At 56.1% G+C, this 9,788-nt stretch overlaps 1 long non-coding RNA gene across 1 annotated transcript; it reads right to left on the reverse strand.

Moving 5' to 3' along the window:
- Positions 1-1,372: 1,372 nt before the first annotated feature.
- LOC137455798 (uncharacterized) lies at positions 1,373-8,078 on the reverse strand. Its single transcript, XR_010990916.1, has 6 exons — positions 8,021-8,078; positions 7,324-7,496; positions 6,005-6,083; positions 3,859-4,032; positions 3,455-3,614; positions 1,373-1,994 (listed from the first exon to the last, which is right to left on the reverse strand). It is a non-coding gene; the product is annotated as an uncharacterized lncRNA (long non-coding RNA).
- Positions 8,079-9,788: the final 1,710 nt, after the last annotated feature.

Raw genomic sequence — 9,788 nt, forward strand, 5'->3', positions numbered from 1 at the left:
CCAGGTTGGAAACCTACGAGGTAGCGTACTAATTGGAAAGCATGTTCCAGCGGGCGTGGCTGGAGGCTGGGCGCCGCCGCCGCTTTCTCTGCTCCCCGCCCCTCCTTTGCGCGGCCCCTAATCACGTGACGATCGCTGGGCGAGTCTGGGTGCTGCTGGGTTCGCCCTGGGATCGCTGGGCGAGTCTGGGTGCTGCCGGGTTCACCCTGGGATCGCTGGGCGAGTCTGAGGGCATTGGGGTCAGCCTGCAAGAGCTGGGAGAGACAGGAGAACAGCTCGTGAACTGGGAGTAGACTGCTCCCGACCGCGGCAAATCGACACCCCCCCCCCCCCCCCCCCCCCCCCCCGCCGCTGGTGTTTCTCGGCCCCCCCCCTCGCTGCCGCCCACCCTCAAACCCATAACAGAGTCCTGCAGCAGGCACAGAGCAACTCCAGAGAGCAGCAGAGTCCACACTGAGCTGATGGGGAGCGGAGAAAGCAGAGGGGACGAGGATTACGCTGGCTAGGTCGGAGCCGACGGGGCGAGGGCGGCGCCATCTCGGGAAGGGCAGGCGCTGTCACGGGGAGGACGGTGCCGTCTTGGTGCCCTCACTTCCGTCTACATGCCCCCAGCCCTCCTTTCTCACCCTCTAAGGCCCTTGAGGTGCTCGCAGCTCGCCTTGAGATGCCGGGGGAGATGTGGCTGGGGGACCCTGGGACTGCAGGACACCCAATACCGGGGTGAGACCACCCCAATCCTGCGGGACCCCAAACCCTGGAACCCCCCCGAGACCTCTAACACAACACCACCACTCCCCGCCCCCTCAGCTGCTTCAGGACCCTCCAGAGACCCCCCCAGAGACCCTCCAGAGGCCGCCAGACACCTCTCGATGCCCACAAAGCCCCTCTAGACGCCCCAGAATACCTCTCTGCGCCTCCCTGCAGAGGCCACTCACACCCTTGGCAGCAGGCGACAGCAAGCAGTACCTGGCCGTGCCCACAAGGTGGGAGCAGTGAGCAGAAGAGTCAGCGGCGCTAGGGACACCGAGACTCCAGCAGTGCCACACAGCAACCCACACGCTGTGGGGACCTGACACAGAGACCCCGAAACCACACTGAGGCACAGACCCCCCCACTCCTCCCTGACCCTCCAGACATGACCCAGGAGCCCCTCCAGAGGTCCCCAGACACCTCTAGATGCTCCCAGAACCCTTCACATGCCCCCAAATTCCCCTTTCATACCCCCAAGCCCACTTCAGATGACAGCAGACCCTCCTTAACAGGCCCCCAGCGCTCAGCAGGTCCGGTGCTGCTGTGCCTCGGGAGCAGATCAGCTGGTCTCCCTGCAGAGCTTTTTCCAGTCAATGAAAAAACAGCACACCACACACACACATGAAAGACAATCCACTGTTTTAATTGAGAGACAGTTGCTATTTCTGTTTCAAACCACACCCCACACCCCCCCGTGGCTCTGCTCAGGATGTGCTTTTCTCCTCTAGAAGCCTTTCTACAGAACAGAGGGGGGTCACGTCAAGGCCTTTCTGCACACAAATCACTGCCCTTCTGCAATCTCTCAATAAGCAGCACCGCTGTTCCTCTGCTGGAACACCTCACACTCACTCTTACACTTTCCCGGGGCTTTCCCTCCCCTCCAAGAACGTCCTGGCATTTCAAACATTTGGCATTTCAGGTCTGCAAGCAGCCTTTGTGGGAGGCTGCCCTCACCCCTCCCTCACTGCTCCTCTGCTGTATCCTCGCCCACCCCCCTGTGGCATCACAGAAGGAAAGACAGCCGAGCGGCTACGCTCCTGTTCTTTTTATCACCCCGAGCCGGGGACAGCCTTCTGGGCAAGGTTTGCAGCTTCAGCACACAGCTGAGCTTTGCTCTCACCCATTAAACCCTTTGGTGGTTTCAGCTTCCCGAGGATGTGTCGGCACAAGTCCTTGTCGGGGCACCGCAAACAGGGAGAGACAAAGCTCCGAGATCCAGGAAGAGGACGGCTGAGCAGACACTCCTAAAGAGAGAAACTTCATCAGCTGAACCTCACACTTCTCCCAGCTTTGCAACAGCAAAGAACTTTGTGAACAACACAGTGCTGCTCCTAAGGAGGTCACCAGCTTGCAAGTTACAGGAGAAATAAAAACCTTTTTATTACAGAAGCACTGGCAAAAATTTACGGACAGGAACAGCAGACGAGGAAATTCTGCGATTGAGCTAACGATAGACATCAGGCCTAGGATCTGGCTACCCTGACAAAGGATGCCAACAGGACAGAGTGAGGCCTCAGCAGCACTCCCAAAAAGCCCCACAGAGAGCCACAGGCTCTGGCCCGTGCCCCACCTATGGGCCGGCCCTCCTGGCAGCAGCGCAACACCACCTCTTCAGGAGCCCAGGGACTGACCTCAGCCCCCTAAGGGCCAGGCAAGGTTGGTTCCTGTTAGCTGCCTAAAGCAGCCTCCCCAGCCCTGCTTACAGGGTCCTTGGGCTGCTGCTGGGGACAGAAGGGGGATGGAGGGCTCCACAACTCGTCACACAGACCCCGAGTACAGGGCTGTTAAGCTGACAGGGTGCCAAGGGAACAGGCTGCCATGAAGGCACAGACCCAGGCCCTGAACTACAGGGTGGGTCACCTTGCCGCAGCAACACGACCCAGCGGCTTCGCTGTGTCCGACGAATAAAAGGAGGAAGTTCCACAGGAACAGAAGGGAAAACCTTTTCACTGTGTGTGCCAGAGCCCTGGAGCAGGCTGCCCAGAGAGTTAGTGGAGTCTCTGGAGACATTCAAAACCCGCCCCAGGTGATCCTGCACTGGCACAGGGGTTGGACCGGATGCTATTTTGGGGTCCCTTCCAACCCCTAACACTCAGTGATTCTGTGATTAGCTATGCTGGTGACAGAGTCTCACTGAGTGCTCTTTAAAATGTTTTTCTTTTCTTTCAGCCTAGGAGTTTCATATTTAAATAGACCTTCTGCTCTGTCTTCCCCCTTCCTTCTTCCATCTTGCGTCTAAACACTAGGAGAGCTTGATGAGCTGTATCCTGGGCGTCCCAACGTAACACGTCTCAATTGCATACATGGATTTTGTAATCTTTTGCCCCATTGCTCGCACAGGGTGGATTAAGTTCATTACTTAGAGCTCGTCAGGACAGCTGTTGAAGTGTCCTGTGCAATGCAGGAGGAGTTGAATCCCATAGGAAACCACATTACTGTGCTTTGTCAGCCTGGTTATGGTCAGAAACCTCCTTCATTTTTTTTTCTCTTGAACAGATATATCACATGAGTCCCCAGAATTAATTTGCCTCTTCTCATAATTATTTCTTTAAAACTGTCTTAGAAGTGTCTCTGTCCTTCCCTCTCTCTAGATACTGGCCTCCTGAGCCCATGGCAGACTTGCACAGAGCTACTGCGAGCACCACTCTGCACGGCCTCTGGGGGGCTTTCAAGCACAGGCACCCCAGGAGAATCCAAACCTAACCTTGCAGCTGGCCTTAGAGCTCCTCTTTGGAAAACTGTCGCTGCCAGGGCCCACAAACCAACGTCCTCTGTCGGCAAACCGGATGTAAGGGCTGAAAAGTGTCAACGGAAACCGTAATCGGATGGCCCAGGAAGATCCTGCCGGTCTGAACACACCAGACCTGGAATGCACCAAGAAACTCTGTTAACAACTGCCTGTGTGTCTGCTCATAGCTTGAGGAGTAACAGAGCAGAACCAATTCCCAAAAGGTTTTCACTGCGTTCCCAGGGCAAGTAGAGGCTTGCTCTGGCTGTAGTTAATACCTAGAAATTCCTATCAAAATCTTTGCAGCACAACAAGAAAAAAACCAAACCAACCAAACCACAAACTGCTTTATATTATTAAGTAGGAACTCGAAAGCTTACAGGAACTGTGGGGATTTTTTTATGACAAATTATTCCTTTTCTTTTTTTCAGTGAGCAATTGGGTTTCCAACAGCTCCACATTCTGACACCAAAGCACCCCGCTCCGTGTCAGGGCTTGTGGCTGAGGCCGAATACAAATCTGCAACTGGTCCTCAGGCAAAGCAGTTAAGCTCCCTGAAAAAAAAGGAAAGAAAGCAAGAGTGAGTCAACCATAAAAACAAGACCTAACCAAACCCCCAAAGCCATTTTGTCAGGAAGTCGCCTCCACTATCACCCGCCACATGCTGAAATTCCCTTCCCCTGGGGCTCCTGCTTGGCCCACAGCTGGGGAACATAAAGCAAGGCACAGCCCTGTGGGTACCTGCTGCCCTGGAGCCACCAAAACCGGAGCACCCAGTCACTACCAATCCCACAGCAGACCCAAGATACAACAGGGACTCCATAGAGACTCCAAAACCTCACTGAGAACCCCCCAACTCCTTCAGGACCCCCACAGATTCTCCAACTTAGATGCCCACAAAACCCCTTTGGTTGCACCCAAACCCCCCATCTGAAACACCCAGCTCCACTTTAGGTACCCCCAGATGCTTCCAATGTCCCCAGACCCGCTGGTGGACCAGCCCAGAACCTCCTGACACTATCCCAGACCCTTTCAGGGGGCTCCACACCCCTTCTAGATGCCCACAAAACCCCTTCACATGCCAAAAGAAACCTTTACCTGCCTCCAAACCCCATTTGGGGGCCACTCAGACCCCTTAGCAGCGGGTGGCAGCAACCAAGTCTGTTGCTCTCACCAATTAAACCTGGATGTTAGGAAGAAGGTCTTCATAGAATAGAATAGAGCAGGTTGAAAGAGAGATTGGCCTTTGGAATGTGCTGCCCAGGGAGGTGGTGGAGTCACCATCACTGGAAGTGTTTAGAAAGAGACTGGATGAGGCACTCAGTGCCATGGTTTAGTTGATTAGATGGTGTTGGAATGGAATGGACCGGACCAGGTTGGAAGAGACCTTCAAGATCATCGTGTCCAACCTATCATCCAACACCACCTAATCAACTAAACCATGCAACCAAGCACCCTATCCAGTCTCCTCCTGAACACCTCCAAAGATGGTGACTCCACCACCTCCCTGGGCAGCCCATTCCAATGGGCAATCACTCTCTCTGTGCAGAACCTCTTCCTAACCTCTAGCCTAAACCTCCCCTGCCACAGCTTGAGACTGTGTCCTCTTGTTCTGGTGCTGCTTGCCTGGAAGAAGAGACCAACCCCCACCTGGCTACAACCTCCCTTCAGGGAGTTGCAGAGAGCAAGAAGGTCTCCCCTGAGCCTCCTCTTCTCCAGGCTAAGCAACCCCAGCTCCCTCAGCCTCTCCTCACAGGCCTGTGCTCCAAACCCCTCCCCAGCTTTGTTGCCCTTCTCCGGACTCCTTCCAGCAACTCAACGTCTTGCTTAAACGGAGGGGCCCAGAACTGGACACGGGACTCAAGGTGTGCCCTAACCAGTGCCAAGTGCAGGGGCAGAATGACCTCCCTGCTCCTGCTGGCCACACTGTTCCTGATATTGGCCAGGTTGCCAGTGGCCTTCTTGGCCACCTGTGCACGCTGCTGGTCACGACCAGAAGACAGGGATCAGAAGAGTCTTTGGCCAAGCTGTAAACCACTTCCTAACATTCAGCCTAAACCTCCCCTGGCACAGCTTGAGACTGTGTCCTCTTGTTCTGGTGCTGCTTGCCTGGGAGAAGAGACCAACCCCCACCTGGCTACAACCAGAACTGAGGGGACTGCAATCCTTGCAGCTTCAACTTTCCTTCTCTGCTACTTCTTTTTTCAGATGGATTGTTTTTCAAAGGGACTGCTGGACAGCAGAACAGGATGGATGGCTGGGCCCCAAGAGCGGTGGGGAACAGAGTTAAACCCAGCCGGTGGCCGGCCGGGCACAAGTGGTGTTCCCCAGGACACCCCTTGTGAGAGAGTGAGTCCAGAGAAGGGCCACAAAGCTGGTGAGGGGTCTGGATAACAAGCCTTAGGAGGAGTGGCTGAAGGAACTGGGACTGTTTAATCTGCAGAAGAGGAAGCTGAGGGAATTATGGCGTGGTCTGGCTTCAGCTCTCAACTAGTTCCACGTTGAGCAAGGACAGCTAGTACTCACAGAAGGCACTGGCTGCTTGGGTACAAGGTTCCTGCAGAGCTCAGGCTATCTCTCTTCATTAGTGAGGTCGTCCTGTCACCTAGGCAGAGAGAAGAAAATGCAGCTATGAAATTAGACCACTGGAATCGTGAGACTCGTTCTGTGTGAGACTCCAGGAGAATCCAAACCTAACCTTGGAGCTGCCCTGAAGAGCTCCTCATAGCTTGAGGAGTACCAGAGCAGGAACAATTCCCAAAAGGTTTTCACTGCATTCCTAGGGCACTTGAAGGATTGCCCTGGCTGTAGTTAATACCTAGAAATTCCCCTCAGAATCTTTGCAGCACAGCAAGGAAATTGAGGGATGGGAAGGCAATATGTACTTACACGTTAGGCAAGAATTGGCTTTGCAAACTAATCTCTCTAACTGTTGGATATGCACTGAACTTCCTCGAGGCCAAATGAGGACCCCTTTATTTGGGGAAGCCTCAATGAATTGGACTTGGGGGGCATCAGACTGGGTGACTACATCTGAGAGTAACTTCCACAAGTGTCAGCATGGGAAAGATAGCTCAGAAAGCCTGGGTCCAAAGTTTGCCTTAAGAAAATATAGTATAGGAATATACTGTTGGCTGTGAGAAAGGGGGGAACTGATGAACAGAAAAGTCTCATTAACAGAACCACAGAGTTGATAAGAATTTTCCGCTTGTTAGCTGAAATGCTGGGACGCAGGGAGGGGGAGAGGGGTTGGCAGACAGCCTTTGGATAGAGAAGGAATAACAGGATTTGTCAGTGATTCACTTCTGTTAGTCTTGGACAAGATGCTCTTTTGGATAAGACAAAGGACACCTGCATGATATGTGTACTTCTGCTCTTTTAGAGAGATAAGCTTTGTATAGATAGGCAGCATCTGGACCTCTGTCATTATAGACAGATAACTTTTTGTATAAAAGTTTGCCCAAACCTCTCTGAAGACACACAGCTCTTTTGAAATGATCCTACCTGTGTCAGGCGCCAGAATAGAAGCACGATACAAGAGACTTACCGAGTCTCTTGTGTGTCTTTCTCTAAGTCATTATCAACGCTGTTTGCAGCACAAACCCAAACCCAAACCCAAACCCACCCCGAGACACCCCCAGCTCCCACGGGAGCCTGCAGAGACCTCCCAAAGGGTCCGTCGGAGGTGCCCAGCTGCCTCCCCACGACCCTTGACCCTTTCCGATGGCCCCACGAGAACTTTACGTATCCCCAGACCCTTTTAGGTGTCCCCAAGACCTCCTCCGTCACCCCCAAAAGCCCTGCCGATGGCCCCAGACCACCTTCAGACGCCGGAAGGAACACACCTGGGAGTCCCGGGCCGGCAGCGACACCGGGACCGGACCCGCTGCGGCGCAGGCGCCGTATCCATAGCGACCACCGGGACGCTGCCCCCCTGGCGCGAGCAGAGCCGGGCTAGGGCGCAGGCGCCGGATCCATAGCGACGCTCGAGTCAAGCTCTCCGCCCTCCGCTCTTCCCCTAAGAATTTTCGAGCATTCAGCGCAGTTAGGCTGCAGAAATTAGCTCACCCAGGGCGGCACACGCCGCGGCACGGCTGCACTGCCGGCCATTACACACCGGGTTGAGCACTGACCTCCCACGGGGCGGTATACGCCGCGGCACGGCTGCACTGCCGGCCATTACACACAGGGTTGAGCACTGAGCTCCCACGGGGCGCTATACGCCGCGGCACGGCTGCACTGCCGGCCATTACACACCGGGTGGCAGCATTGAGCTCCCCCGGGGCGGCACACGCCGCAGCACGGCTGCACTGCCGGCCATTACACACAGGGTGGCAGCATTGAGCTCCCACGGGGCCTCTGGGTACGGTTGAGGCAGCAGCCGCCACCCCCGCAGAGCCCCGCCGGCCAAGCCCGGACACGCCCCCCTCCCCCCCCCCAAAAACCCCGCGCTGCCCCGCCGGTGGCCACCCCCCTAAGCCCCGCGCAGCTCCAGCGGCTGCTATAGAGAAACCCCCCAAAGCAGCAGAGACTGGCACTGACCTGGGACACAGCAGAAGAGCTCCAACCTCTACCAGCCACAACCCTGCACTGAGCCACTTTAAAGCATCTGGCGCCATGTTGTTGAGGGCGGTGCCATGCTGGGGGGTGGGGTCCAGGCTGGAGGGGCGGTGCCACGCTGAGGGGGCGGTGCCACGCGGGGGGGCGTTGCCACGCTGGGGGGGGCGTTGCCACGCTGGGGGGGGGCGTTGCCACGCTGGGGGGGGCGTTGCCACGCTGGGGGGGGGGGCGGTGCCACGCTGGGGGGGGCGGTGCCACGCTGGGGGGGCGGTGCCACGCTGGGGGGCGGTGCCACGCTGGGGGGCGGTGCCACGCTGGGGGGGCGGTGCCACGCTGGAGGGGGGCGGTGCCACGCTGTGGGGGGGCGGTGCCACGCTGGGGGGGGCGGTGCCTGCGTTGTCACCTCACTCTCAGCTTTCCATGGGTTTTATTCCCCTCCAAGACAACACGTTGAGTTCTGAGCAGCTGAGGAGCCCTGGGGAACACCTGTACAGAAATGTTCCTCCAAGAGCTGTCAGAAAAACGTTCGTTCCGCCAGCAGGCAGCTCTGGCTTCAGAGCAAAAGCCTTCTGTGATCATTCTGTTTAGCTCAGCACCAGCTGCAGCCGTCGGTATTACCAAACTACACAGTAATGGCCTCCTCCCGGTGCCCTCCCGGTCCCAACAGTTTCCTCCCACCAAAGGACTGGCAGAGAACTGGAAGCGACTGGGAAGAAACTGGGAGTGACTGGGAGGGCACGAGGTGGAATCTGGGAGGGAAGGAGGAGGAAACTGTCAGAGACTGGAGGAAACTGGGAGGAAACTGGTAGAGACTAAGAGGTAGTGGAGGCTCAAGTGGGAGGCACTGGGGAGAACTGTGAGAGAGCTCCGAAGGAACTGGAAGGGACTAGGAACAACTGGGAAAAAAGTCCCAAAGAGGATCCTAAATGGGCCCAAATGGCCCCAAAGTAAACAGAGCCCAAACTGGGGTGATCTGGACCAATGGAGCCAGTGGAAGCACTTCCCACCTAAACTGCACTGACCAAAGAGAGCGCAGCTCTGCTTTCCCACTCCGGGAAATCTGCCACGCTGCAAGATGAGAAGGAGACTGGGAGGGATTGAGCTTCTCCAGCACGGAGGCGAGCGTCCTTCTGTCTCGCGCTTCAGGCTGTTTACTGCAGTCAGCTCTTCTTTATCATCAGACCGTTCTTCCGTCGTCAGCAGCCTGTTGTTCTTTCCTGTCCTGAAACCTTCCATAGATACTTTCTGCTTTCCTCCAGGCAGAGTCCAAGGGCATGATATTGAACACATCCAAGTGCCAGGTTCTACACATTACCACAACAACCCCAGGCAGTGTTACAGGCTGGGGTCAGACTAGCTGGAGAGGAACCAGGCAGAAAGGGACCTGAGGGTGCGGGTTGACACCAGCTGAACATGAGCCAGCAGTGTGCCCAGGTGGCCAAGAAGGCCAAATACATCCTGGCCTGCATCAGGAACAGTGCGGCCAGCAGGAGCAGGGAGGTCATTCTGCCCTGTGCTCAGCACTGGTCAGGCCACACCTTGAGTTCTGTGTCCAGTTCCTGGGCCCCTCAGTTTAGGAAAGATGTTGAGATGCTGGAAGGTGTCCAGAGAAAGGCAACAAAGCTGGGGAGGGGTCTGGAGCACAGGCCTGTGAGGCGAGGCTGAGGGAGCTGGGGTTGCTTAGCCTGGAGAAGAGGAGGCTCAGGGGAGACCTTCTTGCTCTCTGCAACTACCTGAGGGCAGGTTGTAG

This window comes from Melanerpes formicivorus, unplaced genomic scaffold (genome assembly GCF_026170545.1).
Source record: "Melanerpes formicivorus ecotype bairdi unplaced genomic scaffold, bMelFor1.0.p_v2 SCAF_111, whole genome shotgun sequence".
NCBI lineage: Eukaryota > Metazoa > Chordata > Aves > Piciformes > Picidae > Melanerpes > Melanerpes formicivorus.